The sequence below is a fragment of the Dasypus novemcinctus genome, chromosome 11, assembly GCF_030445035.2.
Source record: "Dasypus novemcinctus isolate mDasNov1 chromosome 11, mDasNov1.1.hap2, whole genome shotgun sequence".
In the NCBI taxonomy this organism is placed as follows: Eukaryota; Metazoa; Chordata; class Mammalia; order Cingulata; family Dasypodidae; genus Dasypus; species Dasypus novemcinctus.
In genome coordinates, this window is record NC_080683.1 from 82307928 (window position 1) to 82324740 (window position 16813).

The window sequence follows — 16813 nt, forward strand, 5'->3', positions numbered from 1 at the left end:
CCAAGTCAGCTGACAGGGAGGTAAGAATGCTCAACCAACACACCAGAGAACAGAGAGTGTCTATAACTGTGAGCAGGAAAATCACATCTATTAGCCATGTGGGATCTAAGCCTCCCCCCCCCCCCCACCCGCCTTGATTTAGAGGTGAAGTGGACTTTACCCTCCCAGGGTCCACAGGATGGAGGAATATAATATGGATTGGTGTGAACTTGCTGGAATTCTACTATAGAAGTGTTGTGTCTCTAGCAATGGAAGTAATTGTATCAGTGATGTGGAGATGGTGGCCATGGGAGTTGCTGAGGGCAGGTAGAGGAAGGAAGAGGTGTGATATGGGGCATTTTTGAGATTTGGGGTTTTCCTGAATGATATTGCAGGAACAGATGCAGGATATACCCTGCCATAACCCACTGAATGGACTGGAGGAGAATGTGAACTACAATGTAAAGGATGGTCCATGCAGTGTGGCAGTGCTCCAGGGTGTATTCACAAATGCAATGAATGTGCCTTACTGATGAAAGGGAATGTTGATGTGGGAGGAATTGGGGAGGGGGGGTAGGGGGGGTAGAGGGGGAAGGGAGTATATGGGAACCTCTTATGTCTTTTTTTTTTTCAAGATTTATTTTATTTATTTCTCTCCCCTTACCCCCCCCCCCCCGAGTTGTCTGTTCTCTGTGTCCGTTTGCTGCGTATTCCTCTTTGTCCGCTTTTGTTGTTGTCAGCGGCACAGGAATCTGTGTCTCTTTTTGTTGCGTCATCTTCCTGCGTCAGCTCTCCGTGTATGCGGGGCCATTCCTGGGCAGGCTGCACTTTTCTTTCGTGCTGGGTGGCTCTCCATATGGGGGGCACTCCTTGTGCATGGGGCTCTCCTACATGGGGGGCAGGGCACCCCTTGTGCGCATCAGCACTGTACGTGGGCCAGCTCCACATGGGTCAAGGAGGCCCGGGGTTTGAACCGTGGACCTCCCATATGGTAGATGGATGCCCTATCCATTGGGCCAAGTCCTCTTCCCTCTTATGTCTTTTTAATGTAACATTTTATGTGATCTATTTATCTTTTTTTAAAAAAGACATTAATTTAAAAAATTACATTAAAAAATAATATCCTTCTTGCTCTACCTACTTCCTATCTACTTGTAATCAAGTTTTCATATAATTTAATGCATGCAAGACAACTTTTCCCAAAATACCTACTCCACTCCCTCTGTTGTCTTTTCAGCAATTTTGGTTTAGTGTCACACCCAAAAATGGGCACACCTCTTTAACCCTTTCAACTCTTAAATCAAGCACACCCTTATTAAATACCCTTTTCACATAAACAGTCAGTATCTGTCATTCAGCTCTGACTCTGGGAGAGAACAGTACCCGGAAAGTGAGCTGGTGAGAGTTAAGAGAGAAGGCTGGAAGGAGGAGGACAGGACAGTCTATTTTGAGAAGTAAGGAGACTGATATTGGTAATGCACACACAGCTACATTTTACTTTCCACCTTCACTCCGTGTTTCTATAGAAAACAAAAAAAAAAGGAACAACATCATGGTAAGAAACTAAGTCAAGTTTTGCTATTTCTTCGGTGGCTAAGGCTTTGTTTTGAATTGATGTAGTATTGTTATTAATGACATCAATTAACGTCACAATGTATGTGTTATCTAGATCTGGCAAATTCTTTGGGCTTAAAATCTTAAGCACTTTTGAGTGAAAGGAATATAGTGGAAGGATGAATATTTTGACTTGCAGTAGAAATGAAAATGCTTGGTTATATGAGCTGTTGCCTTGCTTCTAGTCTGCTCTTGTCCAGTCTCTTTAAATTCTTGCATGCAGATAATCATTAACAAGCTATTCCTGTTATATCTATTTGAGTTAGTTCCATCAACCATCATACAAATATCTGTTTTATAGACCTGTTGCTGAGCATGCTTTAAAAACCTTAGTTAATCCTTTTTATTTCCCTGAGATTAAAAAAACCTTTTCTCCCCACCCCTTTTTGAAATGTCAAAGGCAAATTGATATCCAGCCACTTGCGCGGCAACATTGTTTTGAGAATACAGATTGATTTTTATTTTTTATGGTAGGAGACAGTAGAAATCTATTTCACTGTCTTTCAAAATGTAGGTTATCTTTCACATGCGTTCACCAGTGGGCGTTGGTTGCCTGCTGCTCTCTCCTGCCCGTCCCCATAACAAGTTATTATATGTTGCACAATAATTTCCTCAAACAAGATTTTATTAGGACATAGAAATTTACGGGAGAGACTCGGCTTCTTTACAAACCTATCATTCAAGAAGCGCTGTGGAGTGATATAAATTATGAGGAAAAAAAGCAATCTTGTTAACTTTCAGGGAAAAGAAATTTATATAAGGTTTATTAAATTTTGCTTCACTACTTTGGTCATAGAGGCATAAATACAAAGCTGCACATAAGTGCTGGGCAACATTCCCCTCATTTTCTTTGTTAATACTTAATACTTGCCTCTATTGATTGATCATTTAGATACTATGGCTTAATAATTATACTGACAAGTAGTCTTTACCCTAAAGTATGGGCTCTTAATCTCCTCCTAGAGATCTTAACACTGACATAATAGTCTTTTTTTACAAGAAAATGCCTTTTTAAAATACTTGTCAAATTAAAAAAAAATTCAACGTTCAGGGTTAAAATCTTCATGACTATGAACCTTCTAAAAACATTTTATTTTAGTTAGTGAAATTTTTTAGTTTTATTTTTGTCAACCATCTTATTAGGGCCTAAAGAAAAATTGACAATCAGATTAATTTAACTATAGCCTGTGTGCTTTGGTACATACCGAGGGATGGGGTGGAGATGGAGTGGAGATGGAAACTGTTGGAGGTGGTGTAGATATGCTGGTCAGCTGATAAATTCTAAGATTATCTCTCCCTTGAGTTTCTCTGTGACAGGAAATAAAGGTCCATGGCAGGCACAGCAGGTACTAATAATGTAGTGGCTAGTGAGATGACATTTTAATTTTAATTCAAAATACTGAAATGGGCAGTGACCAGCTGCCCGTGTCTCCAGGAGTAGCCAGGACAAGGGTGGTACTCAACCTGGGTGCACAGGCTTGTCTGCCTCAAGCCCGTACAGGAGCAGTGTTTGCAAAATACAATCCAACCGTGCAAGCTGAGGCAAAGAGAAGGCAGCCAAGTCATGCTGCCTGCCAGGAACAGAGTGGTGGGAAGTGATGGCATGTTTTACTCTTCCAAACCCAAGTAGCAGCAAATTTCTCACAGTCTCCCCAGCACACACACAGGCCCATTCCCCAAGGCAGAGTCTAATAGAGGGAGAAAAGACAAAATTCTACCACAGGAGAAGTCAAGTGGATCTTTCTGAGAAGTGTAAGGAAGTAAGTGGAAGCCCAAAAAGATCCAGAGAGTAGTGGGAAAATATGTAAGATACGAATGAAAAACCTTGAGGATAATTCTATAGGCCCCAACAAGTGGAATTGTGACTTTCTAGTTTCCCTAAAGCTGCCCCAAACAGCCCCTACTCCTTGGTCCTTAGAGTTATTCCTCACACTTGCTCCCCTTCTCCACCTCCTTGCCAGCAGACTTTGCTTCTCAGCTCTTTCTGTGTCTGTGGTGACCTTAAATGTGTGAATGTGTGTGTGTGTGAGAGAGAGAGAGGCAAAGAGGGAGAGAGGGAGGGAGAGAGAGAGAGATGTGTTGACTGGTCAATGTAGTCAAATGCGAATAAAAGCGGCAGAACAAGCATGAGCATCGCTATTTACTATTCATCTTCTGATCCCACCAACTGCGTTATCTCAGGCAAACCACTGGGTTTTTTTTTTTTGGTTTGTATTTTTGTTTTTTTGAAGTACTGAGGCCAGGGAATGAACCTGGGACCTCCTATGTTGGAAGCCAGCGTGTTTTTGTTTGTTATTTTTGTTTAGGAGGCATTGGGGGACCGAACCTGGGACCTCCCATGTGGGAAGCGGGTGCTTCAACCGCTTAAGCCACATCCGCTCCCCAATGCTTTTCCCACCTCAGTTTTCTCTTAAGTAAAATGAGGGTGATGAGGATGACCATGACTACTTCACAAGACTTATGAGGTACCTGGCACTTCATAGGTTCTTAAGAAATGTTATCTGAGGTAAATCACAAAAGAGAAAATAAAAGGCCAATAAATATTTAAAACATATTCAATGCCATTAAAAGAAATACAATGCTTCTCAGCTATTGTAAAATATAACAAACATCAGAAAGGTAGAAAATATAAAGGTAGAGTATAGTCAATAGTGATAAAGCAAGTACCTGGTTGCTGGACACAGATCATGAAATAGGATGTTGCTGCCACCTCGTAAGTCTCCTGTAGGTTGTATCCCCCTCCCTCACCACCAGAGCCAGTACTAGGATGGGGTGAGTGAGGTGCCTGCCTCAGGTGCAAAATTTAAAGGGGCACCAAAACCTCAGTAATCAAGGTAAATATTTTAATGCGCTATTTTAAAAACTTGAAATTAATGCAAAAAATCCATGATGAACAAAACATCAAAATTTTTAAAAAGGACAGTATGAGCACCACGAGAGGTAACTACCACCTTAACTGCTATGATAATCACATCTCTGCTTTTCTTTATATTTTTATCACCTATGACTATATCCAAGACAAGAGAACTTAGTTTTCCTGTTCTTGAATTTCATATCAATGGAATTATACTCTATGTTCTTCTCATGTGTATTTGGATTCTTTCCATTAATATCATGTTTGTGAAATTCATCCATGGATTGTGTGTGGATGGAGTCACTCATTTCTATTGTTGTATTCTATTTGATGAATGTACCACAATTAATTTATTCATCCTACTTTTGATGAGATCGGGTCTGGTTCTTGTTTGTGGCTTTTGCCAGTAATGCTTCGAAGAACATTCTTGTACATATGTCCTAGAACAATGTGCATGCTTCTCTAGCGCAGCAGTTCTCAAAAAGAGGTCTCAGGACCCTTGGAGGTTCCTGAGATCTTATGGGATGATCTCTGTTTCAAAACTATTCTCATAATCATGCTAAGATGTTATTTGCCTTTACCACTCTAATTTTCTCACGGGGGTATGGTGGAGACCTAAGGGTCACTGTGATATGTCACAACATCATTGCCCTCTTGGCTAAGAGAATGTGTTCTGTGTATTGTTGAATGTTAAAAATTTCTCAGTTTTCATTTCTAGCCTGATAAATGTTGATAGAGATAACCTTCATAAACAAAAACTCTTGCGGTTCTTAATTTTTAAGACTTTAAAGGGGTTCTGAAACCAAAAAGTTTGAGAAATACTATTCTAAGAACTATACTGACAAGTAGAATCACTTGCCCATAGGATATGCATACTTTACATTTTATTAGATAGTGCCAAACTGTTTCCAAAATAGCAGTACCAATTGACACTCTGATCACCAGTGTATTAAATTCCTGTTGCTCCACATCCTCTTTAATATTTTTAATTATCACTCTTTTAATTTTTTTTTCTAATTTTGTGGGCATGTAAAGGTATCTTCTTGTGGCTTTCCTTTACATTCCCTTGATTACTAATTAGACTGAGTACCTTTCCATATGTTTCTTGACCAGTAGTATATTCTTTTTGAAATGCTTATTCAGCATTTTGTAATTTTTCTTCTTGATTAGTAAAAGTTATTTATGGAGTCTTGATATGAGCTCTTAATTAGTTATATGGCTTTTAAATATCTTCTCCCATTTTCTGACTTATGTTTCAGCTTACTTTATGCTGCCTTATAATGAACAAAAGTTCTTAATTTTAATACAGTTAAATTATTAATTCTTTCCTGCATAGATAGTGTTTCATGTGCTTTAAGTAAATCTTCCCTACTAAAAGGTCATGAAGATAGTCTACCATATTCTCCTATATTCTCTTCTAAAGGCTTTACAATTTTCCCTTTCAAATTTTGGTCCATAATCTACATGGTGTTGATTTTTCCTTGTGGATGATGTATAATAGAGTTCCAATTAAAATTTTTTCCATATGCATACCTAAGTTTCATAATCATTTATTTTCTATTTCTCTATAGTACCATCTTGCCAAAAAAAAAAATTGTCCATGTATGTACATTTTTCTTTTCTCCCTATTCTGTTTCAATTGTTATTCCATCTCTATGCCAATAATATCATGTTGTATTTATTTTAGCGTTATAAAAGACTTGATATCTGGTAGAGCAATTTGTTCTTTTTAAAGAATGTTTTGGCTATTCTTGGCTTCTGCATTTCTATATATAAGTTTTTGAAAATCCAAGTTTTTAAAAAAATTACATTGAATATGTAGAACAATTGGGGGAATAGCAGTCTTTATAATATTGTACCTTACAATCCATGAACATGTTATTTCTTTCCATTTATTTGTCTTTTTTCATTTATTCTCCAAAAAAGTTGTTATTTTAATTTGGTATTTTATATATTTGTATTATTCCCTGGTGAATGACATCATTTTTAAAATTTCATTTTCAAACTCAATTGCTGGAAGAAATGAAATATAAAAGAATACTGAGATAGGCATTTTAACCCATCAAATAAACAAAAAAAAAATGTGATATTCAGAATTGATGAAGGTGCAGCAAACATGCCCTTTCATACGTGTTGCTAAGAGAATAAATTGACACAATTTTTCTAGGAGGGACTTTGATGGAATTCAATGCAACCATTAAAAGTATTGTTAAAATATATTTATTGTCATTGAAAGATATCCATGATCTATACTGTTCAGTGAAAGAACAATATACCAAACTGTGTTTACAAAATGGTATAATGACATTTAAAAAGCCAGGAAGAAAAATAGTAGTAGTGAATATTTGCATTGGAAACATTAAGGACAATTTATATTTTCTTTACTGAATGTCATTATATTCTGACTCTTAAATATGAATATGTATTTATTTTACTATTTTTAAGGTGTCCTTTTCCATTCCCTTTCTCCTTCACAGAAATAGTGCTCTGTGTTTTATAAATGTCTCATTTGATCCTCACAGCAATACAGATAACAAGTATTTTAGAAGCTGGGAGGAAAATCATTTGAGAAGGAAACTAAGGTCAGAGAACCAGGGCATTGTTCCTGCCTGAAAATTGTTCACTGGGGGCTTCAGGGATAAATCATTGTCTCCAAACCATGGGCCGTTCCATTACCTACTGTCATTTGGTCATCTGTCTCTTGCTTGTTGATAGGTGAGGGTAAGGGATTTCTGGGAAACATGGTTGATGTGGTCATCTGATAAATATTTATCAAGCACCCATTGGTGCCAAGCACTGAGGAGGAGCTGGAGACACGGTGATGACCAAAACTGTGTTCTTATCTTCATAAAGTTTACATTCTATAAAGAAATATATGCATAAATGTACCACAAATTTCAGGTAGTGATAAATGCTATGAAGAGAAATGCAGGAGGAGAAGGTTAAAGAAAGTGAAGCTGCTATTACCATAGGGTAGTTGAAAGACCTTTACTTATTTGCATATCATCTATGCATTGTGATCTGGGAAAAAAATGAAGTTTAGAAAATGGGTAGACTTCTTGTTTGTCTTCTTTATTCTAGTCATGAAACATTGAAGATGAGTGCTCATAAGCAGTGATATGCCAGGCTCTGCAGACATATCAGCTCTTTTATTTTTTATTTTTTTTAAAGATTTATTTTATTTATTTCTCCCCCTTACCCCTCCCCCCCCACCCCAGTTGTCTGTTCTCTGTGTCCATTTGCTCCGTGTTCTTCTTTTTGTCCGCTTCTGTTGTTGTCAGCGGCATGGGAATCTGTGTTTCTTTTTGTTGCATCATCTTGCTGCGTCAGCTCTCCGTGTGTGCTGCACCATTCCTGGGCAGGCTGCACTTTCTTTCATGCTGGGCGACTCTCCTTACAGGGCGCACTCCTTGTGGGTGGGGCTCCCCTACGTGGGGGGCAGTCCTGCGTGGCAGGGCACTCCTTGCGCGCATCAGCACTGAGCGTGGGCCAGCTCCACACGGATCAAGGGGGCATGGTTTGAACCGTGGACCTCCCATGTGGTAGACAGATGCCCTATCCACTGGGCCAACTCTGCTTCCCATATCAGTTCTTTTATAAACTGCATCTGATACAGCTGTTATTTTCATCTCCATCTCACCAACTCATAATCATAAATTAATCTTATTAGTTATTTACTTAGCTTCTATGATTTTAACCTGGGCTGTGAAATGTCAGCAAACAATCAGACTACTAATTATGCCAGCCATCATGGTAGCAGAGCACTTGGTACTTTTCAAAGCATGTTTACATATATCATTCCAGGTGAATTTTGCCATACCCTATATGAGAGATGAGGAATTTTTGACAGGATAAATAATTTGATGTCCTAATTTAGTAATATTCCTGAGTTTTCTTTCATGAAAGCATGCATTCTACTTCTTAATTAGAAAAGTATTGCTAGGAAGTCAATTTTACTAGAAATTACAGGAAACCAAGAAACTTTAGGCAGTGGATATTAGTTGGAAAGATAGAGAATGTCCCATTTTCTAGAAATAAATCCACTATTTTCTGATGTACTTTTAATTATGGTAAAACTGACCTTACGTTATGGGATCTCAAGGCCACTAGAAGTCTCAGGGGCAGCTGAAGTCTTCTCCCTCTCTTTGTACAACTGCCATCTCTCTTTCTTCTCCCTTCCTGGTCTCAATCATCTTATAGCACCTCATACTTCCTCTTTTCTGTACCTGGTGGGAAATCAGGTATGATGTTATGGGGCTGCTTCATCCTCTTCCCCCTAATGAGTTCCTTATCTCCCTTACCACATCATTTATCTATGGATGACGTAATTGAAAATGAGTCCTTGGTGTTTTTAGTAACTTACATTTTGAGACTATTGTTTTTTTAGTGTTTTACAATAATTAATCTCCCCCTTTTGTAGTCTTTTATTATGTAATTTTATTTCTTTTTTTTTTTTAACTTTTTATATTTGAAATAACTTAAAACTTACAGGGCAGTTGCAAAAATAACACAAAACCCATATAGAGAACGCCAACATATCCCCTTCCCTAGATAACAAGATCCACCAACTTTTAACATTGTATGTATTATTTTAATAATTTTATTTTAAAATAAATCTGTTATATTTTATACACTTGATATCAAATAAAAATAGATTGATTTTTCAGACATTGCTTTTTTGATTTGTTTGCAAATCTAACAAAGCATTGCTGTGGCCAATGCTTATTAATGTTGTTTTGACCTGTGCAGTAATTATTCTTGATCTTAGACCTGAAGTTATTGTGCAAATTTTTCTTTTTAAATCACATGGTTAAAGAATATGCTTTTTTGGTTCTGAGGCAAGAAAAAAGGAACTAGAACTAATTTGAATACTTCATAATGAACACATTTCTATTTTCTGGTTTAGCTAAACTCCTTTAGTTCAATTAGGAACAAACTAGTCTGTTATTTGATTACACTAATAAGAATATGTACACAATCCAGAAGGTAAAGTAAGAAATAGTTTAGCATAACTTTCAAATGCCTATGTTTCCTTTTAGTTTATTATGCTTTAGAAAAAGCATTCACCAAATTAGGATTATATATCTCCATTGTAAAGTAAATTAATTTAGAATGATGCAGTTATCTTTGTGAGAAAAAGAAAAATATTAGGGGCTCTCTATAAAATTTATGTAGAGAGAAACATTTTATTATTTATTACCCATAATTACACACCAAGTAACTACTAGTCAGGATCCCAGGAAATAGGTAGAACACTCAAATAGGATAGTCGAGGAAAGTGATGAAGGACTATTTACAAAGTTAGGCAAGGTTTTCAGGAAACCAAGGGAGGTGAAAGAAGCTTAAGTGTCAGGGTCCCTCATAGCCTCTCAAGTCCAGTACCTAAGTCTGTAGTATAAAATTTTGTCTTTTTTCTTAAACGAAGCTTCCTAAATTATATATACTTCAGGCTCCACAAAACTTAGTTCTACCACAGGCAAAGGATAAGAAATAGTTCTGGACTAGCAAAGTTGAGAGCCTTTCCTAGGCTAGGCCTGAAAGGGTGGGAGAAGGAAGGAGGTATTGGACCCTGGAGACTGGAGAAGGGTAGCTGCTGGGGAGGCCTGACTGACACAAAATACCTCATACACACACTGTCTATAGAGTTACCTGAAGTCTAAAGACAGAGCTCTGTGATAAGCAATCATCTGTTGAGTATCACATCTATCACCGTATTGCATGGTCTGTGAAGAAACACACCATACCCATGTAACTTACTCTACGTAATTGGTACATTCATAAATGTGGTATATATAAATCATATTTAGTGAACAAAATCTAATTTTTCTAAGGATACATTATAATTTCAGATGGGAAAAATAACTTAGCTAACTTTTAGAACGTGTGACTTGTGTCTTAGGAAAATTATTTAGACTCTTTGGAAAATCATTAAAGGTAAAGAGAAAATTCTGGCATAAAGTAGAATTTCAGAAATTATTAGTGGAATGAATGACGGAACCATTCTACAATTCAAACATTCTCCAATCTTATACTCCCTCCTGACATAATCAAGTCTCAGAGGCTTTAAGCAATTAGGTTTCACTATGTCTCTGTAAAAAAAATAACCTAAAGACAATTCTTACTTACAACAGGAAGTCCAATTTTGATTTTTTCATTAAACTCTTTGATTTCATTGTCAGAAAATACTTTCAAAATTATGTAATTTTAAGTTTTTCATGAATAATGGCTTTCATATTCAATAGTACCTCTTTTATAAGCGTGCTGTTAAAACTGGAATTTAAAAAAAAGTCTGCCACTGTTTTTTCACTCAGCAGTAAACCTACAATTTTACACAACAGGACGTGATTGGTTCAAAAACAAACACGTGGAGGTGTAAGTAGAGAAGTATGTGTCACATGTGTCATGTGAAGTTGAAAGGATGAAGAGATAAGAAGGGAAATGGTAGCGAGCAGCAGAGATGGAGTGAGCCTTGGGAGACAGCCTGCCTTGGGGTGACTGGAGAGAAGTCACAGGGAGAGAAAGGTTCTGATGGCTTAATGGAAAGTAGTATTAGTGGGACCATATCAAATTGGATTATTGATCAACAGCATTGAATGTAGCAAGTCCATGTCCATGTGCCTTTTCATTAGAGCCCTGCTTACTGTAAATAGGATGATAGTCTGTGGGTCATTTAGTCTGAGCCTAAGCCTTCACTCCTTGTAAGAGCACTGTGTTGCAGCACGATGTAATAACAGAGGCTCATAATTCTGTGTCTGGAATCATTAAGAAGAAACTAAATTTAATATTTAGTATACTCTGGGGGAGGGAACTGTATAACATATAGAAAAATATTTACTGAAAAAGCTAAAATGAAAAGTTTCAGTGTTAAATAAAAAGTTTATTTATGGGGACATTTCATTTCCTCTTCACATTTTATGTGTGAATATGTCTGTGTATGTATATATGTGCATATATGTGTGCTGTGTGTGTATTTAGAGTGGGCCATATATATTAGTACAAGCAATACCAAAAAAAACAAAACAGAACAAAACAACAAAAAAGAGTGTTGGGGTGGAAAGTTATTTTAAACACCTGTTCCAAATCTAGGTCTGTAGCATCAAGGATCTCTGTCTGGATCTTCCCTTAAATCTAACTTAATTTGACTGATAGTTCTGATATTGGATGCTATTCTGCTATATTCTTATAGTAGTAACATGCAATCTTAACTTTAATTTCAAATGTCTTCAGGATGTATATCCTGGATGTTATAAGAAAAGAGGGATGTCGCTTCATGAATGTCATCCTTGCTTTTTGTGTGTTTTTCTTTCTCCCAACACACATTCTATCCAGCTTTGAGTATTTCTCTTTTTCTCTCCTCCTTCCCCATTCTCTATCTTTGTTTTCTAGTTATCTGTCAAAAGGTTTGAAAGTATTTCTTGCTGTTATTGAATATAATTTTCTAAGCTGTTTGCTTATTTATTTATATTTCTATCTCATTTTTAATTTTAAAAATTGAAGTGTATACCTTTTTAAACACAGCTAAAGCTATTTAAAATTTTTTTTTGTGTATAAAAAGAGTGTTTCTCAAAGGCAAATACATATAAACACATGTACTGTGAACCTAAGGTGATAGCAAAGTAACATGGCCTACCATGTCATTCACAATGATAGCCATCTGACTTGGTCTTCATTGTGGCTGAATTGAAGGTAATTAAAGTATCTTTTGGAAATCAACAGTGAGCTCTTAGGGAATCATAAGTGCTAAAAAAAAACAACAGTGCTCCTTTGCTACAGTGATGCCCACAGTTTAGAAGGATGCACAGGTTGGTACATGTAAGATCTTCATCTGCTTTCCCAAGGCAGGTTCTTGCTGGTAGCCATCAATAAATCTGAAAAAATCCAAATTCGTGTGCCAGCAGCTGTATCACTGTGCAGAACCCTCACGTGGGCAGAAGTGAGCTGTAAATTCTTGACCAAGTTAAGTCCTGGACAAAAAAGGTTTCCACTCTATTTCTAGTCATCTTAAAGAGTGTTGATGACCTTTTGGCAGGGAGGTGGGGTGCCACTAATTCTTTAGTAGCAGCAATTACTCTATGTTTACCTCTAGCTGTCAGTGCCTGTGCTTGGTATTGCAACTGCAGACAGGACATTTTTAAATAGTCTGGTATTAATAGTTATATTTTCAAATAATATACTCAACATATTATTCTAAACCTCCAAACATCATTTCAGGTGCAAAACTTTTAAATTTAAAGCAATGACTCCAGTTGGCAATCTGAAAAACAGTAAACAATTTTGCCTATACGTCCAGATATTTTGGACACGCTATAGTTTGTTAACAATTTATCCTGTATTTCCCGAATTTTTGCTGTCCATTAGTTGAGGAGGCAGCATAGCTATTTGAAATTATAAACAACAGTACATGGTAAGGTTTATTGAGTGGCAGCTGCTGATAGAAGATTGAGCATCACAGATCAGCACCACCTGAGCTGCCTGGGCCTTTCCATCCTGTTGGAATGTGGTCTTGTCCTAGAGTCTTACACATGTTCCCTACTGAGCCACATTTAATAATAGCAAACAAGAACTCTCTTAAACAGGTCCTACCACACGAGCCATGGGCCATCTCTGAACTAGTCCTGTTGCAAACTGCTTCCCTCCAAGTAGGGCGTGGGTGACTGGAAGATGCAAAGTACAGGCTTGCACAGTGAGCTGTAGAGGAGGCCTGGAGTAATTGTGGGCAGAAAGTACATGGTAAAAAGATAACTGCAAAGGATGTCCTAGGATTGCCTGGACTCTGTTGCAGTCTTAGGCCTGAAGACACCCAGCTTGAGGATGCTCAGCAGCCTGCCCAGGCCAGAGCAAAGCCAGGGGAACAGGAGAAAGCCTATTGGGTCCTCATGGCCGATTTGCAAAACACTCACCTTCCTCAGCAGATTTTCATCAAGGTTGAGGGAGAGAGTATTGGATCAGTGGCCTCCCACCTCAGGCTTAGGATTCCGAATCCAAAGTCTCCTTCCTAACTCCCAAGTCACCACATTTTTCATCCTCCATCTGCCATACTCACTCTTCCTCCATGAACATTGGAAAGGTCATTTCTGGTTGAAAAAAAAAAAACAAAAGACAAAAAAAAAGTGTTCTGTGTAAGGAAGGGTGTTCCTCAAAGATGTGTCTGGGGACCTACCATAGAAGGAATGCAGCATTCTGAACCCAGCTCAGAGGAGCCTGTTCAGAGATGTGATACTGGAGGCACACAGGGACTTGTCTCTTGAGAGAAGACTGCATTCCCCAGTAAATGAGGGTCTATCCTTTGAAATGGCTTAAGACTCTCATTAATTAAAAACTGTGAAATGTGCATCTGAGCCAGATGAATTGCATCCACACAGTTTCTGTTCTTTATTTTCAGAGCTTTATTTGTAAATCAACTTTATCAAGGTCTAATTTACATATAATAAAATGCACCCATTTTAAATGTAGTTTGGTAAGTTTTGACAGGTATGTACATGTATGTAACCATCACCACAATCAACATATAAAACATTTTCATTACCCCCAAAAGTGCTTTTGTGCCTCTTCCCAGTCAACACTCTCCTCTCCCCCTACTTCCTGAGCCTCAGGCAACAACCACTGATCTACTTTTTATCATCATAGATTAGATTTTCTAGATGTCATATAAATGTAATCAAGCAGTATGTAAACTTTTGAGCCTGGCTTCATCCACTTAACATAATGCTTTTCAGATTCATCCACATTGTTTCAGAAGTCTGTTTCTTTTTATTCACGAGTAGTACTCTGTTGTATGGACGTCATACCCTGTTTGTTTTCCACTCACTGGCTGAGGGACATTTGAGTTGTTTCCAGTTTTGAGCTATTATGACTGAAGCTGTTATGAACATTGTGTTTGAACAAACAGAACTGTGGAATGCTAGGAAGTTCAACTGAGAAGCCAGTGATAAATAAGCTGCCCCTCTTAGGGGAGGGGGAATCAAGTACTTGACCCGGGCAGGTTACAAAGAACAACCTGCTTTTTGAAAAAGTACCTAGTGCTAAAACTGAAAAATTGCGTGCACCAACCATGAAGAGAACTGCTGATCAGGCGGCTTTCAACTGCTAGGAGAAATGGATTGCAACATCATTGGCAGAAGAGAATATCTATATACATTTAGTTGTGCTGTTTTTACTTGGGCTGGAACTGAGCCAACAGACTCAAACCTACTTTGCTGGCTACTTCTTTACGATATGTTGAAAGCCTGACAAGGCCATAGAGAAAAAGATCTTCATCTCTAGAGTCAGAAAGACCTTGCTGGCTATGGGATCTTGGCAAAGTGATCAATAATCCAAATGGGCATAAAAAGAGTACCTACCTTAAGGGCTGTTGAGAGGATTAAATGAGAATGAATGTAAATCACCTAGCAAGTGTCTGGTCCATAAGGAGTCAGTCAGTAAGCCTGAATTGTTATGTTTAAAAATCATGTAATACCTTTGAAATGTAAGAGAATGCCAATGTATTCCTTTGGAGATTTGAATATTTTAATGTATTGTTCTTAAATTACACCACTAATTCCTTCTATAGCATTTATATAATCACTGAAGAATTGGCTTATTAATTAAAAATCTGATTAGATTTTAAAAATATATCAACTCAGTCACAAAGCTCATTGTGGCTGTGTTCCATTTTCTCTCACTGGAGCTGTCTAGCTCCAAAGCTTCTCAAACCAGAAGAATCACCTCAGGAATTTGTCAGTAAATCGGCTTCACAAGCACTTCATTGAGAGCTCTGATTTTGTGGTTGTATGCAGCACAATCCATCCCTCTGGGCTGACTCTGGTTCACAGGTAACCACTGCACCCTGTGGTGGAGTCGAAAGACCGCGGGCAGGAAGCTGAGACTTAGGTTTGAATCCTGTCTTTACTATCGTTTCTCCCCCACCAACTCTTCCCCTTTCCAATCTCCACTTTCCTTGTCTGTTCAGCGCGGTAACAGCACTTAGCTCACTAGGTCATAGCAGGGATTACATAACTGCTCAGTAAATGCTTGTTGACCGCGTTACTTCCATGCTTTAAGTTACCATCTTTCTTATCTCCCGCCATCTCCAAAGTCCATTGGCTGCGCTCACAATTCAAATGAACTGGAGCTACTTAAAGTGAATCCAGATTTTCCCCGTCAAGAGCCAATATTGTAAAAACTGTCCCGAATATTCACCTTCCAGGAAAGGTGGAGCTCATTTCTGCCGCACCAGGGTTCAAACTAGCACCCGGGGTTTGAGAGGAAGAGTTAATTCTTAAGTTACTGTAGGCACATATATCAGCTTGGGCTCCTTGGGAACGGTTACGTGGAAAATGCTTCCCTCCCACTAGCACCGACGCGGGGCCCGCGGCTGGCGCTCCCGCCTTTCCTAGGTGGACCTCCTCCTCTTCCGGCCCGCCCCTCCGCCGCTCACCTACCCCCGCCCCGCTCTACTGCCAACCCCCGCGCTCCGCGGCGCGCAGGCGGGCTTGCTTTTATTGATTTGTTCTGAGTTCCCTTCGGCTTCCGGCGCAGGCCCTGTAAGAAGTCCCCGGACTCGTGCAACGCACTCGCACGCGGTCCCCGCGCTCTCAGTGGGACCTGCCGGGCCCTGGGCTTACAACACCCGTGCGCCCCTGGAGCCCAGCGCCGCGGCGAGAGAAGGGCGCCCAGGCCCAGGTCGGCGGGGGCCGAGCCCCGGCGCGCTTCCCTCTGTTCGCGCCTCGGTAGCCGAGGGGTGGGTGTGTGAAGGCAGTCGCCCCTTCATCTCGGGCCCCGCTTCCGCTGGCACTGCACGGCGTTTGCACTTCCATGAACTCCCCAAAGGGAAACGCCTCTTCGGAGCATCTTAGCGGCGGGCTCGGTTCGCGGTGACGAGTGGGTGTTTGAATGCCGCGCGCTTCTCCCATTGGGGGAGGGCGGAGCCCAGGTGCTGGATCCTAGTTTTCTTAAATGTTTTCATTTTGCAATAATGTTGAACGGATGGCTTCTTACTGTTCTCGAGTAGAAGGCTATGGTACCGTTTTTCCTCGTCTTCCTTCCCCTCTACAAAAAGAAAGGGAGGTGTTTCCGCCTTAGGATATTTTAAAAGTGTTTACTGCTACCCAGGCTAGTAAGCATGACTGTTTTGAAATTGCTTCTTTTTGAAGAAGGAGATTAAAAACAAAAGCTGGAGAGATCTTGGATTGTTTATTTTGTATGTGTGACTATTTAAATCTTTTGATTTTTTTAGAAAAAATGATAGTTTAAAATGTTAGGTCTAGTTAACATACTTGGTGTTTAAGAAAATTCGAAAAGTAAAATCAGAATTTTGTTGGCATGAATGTAACAAAGACACAACTTTCTTATTTATAATTAGAAATTCTGACCTATTATTTTGACTTG

The 16813-nt window shown here is 38.9% G+C and overlaps 1 protein-coding gene across 2 annotated transcripts in view; it reads left to right on the top strand.

The window, feature by feature from the left end:
* CRYBG1 (crystallin beta-gamma domain containing 1) overlaps positions 1-16813 on the top strand; it is a 228517-nt gene that overhangs the window by 148896 nt on the left and 62808 nt on the right. Inside the window, exon 1 of one of the 2 annotated variants that reach the window (XM_058307216.2) lies at positions 15976-16108. The exons of the other annotated variant lie outside the window; for it this stretch is intronic. The gene's annotated coding sequence lies outside the window, so the exon portion shown is untranslated. Of the gene's footprint in view, positions 1-15975; positions 16109-16813 lie in introns of those variants that run through there. 2 annotated transcript variants of the gene reach the window in all.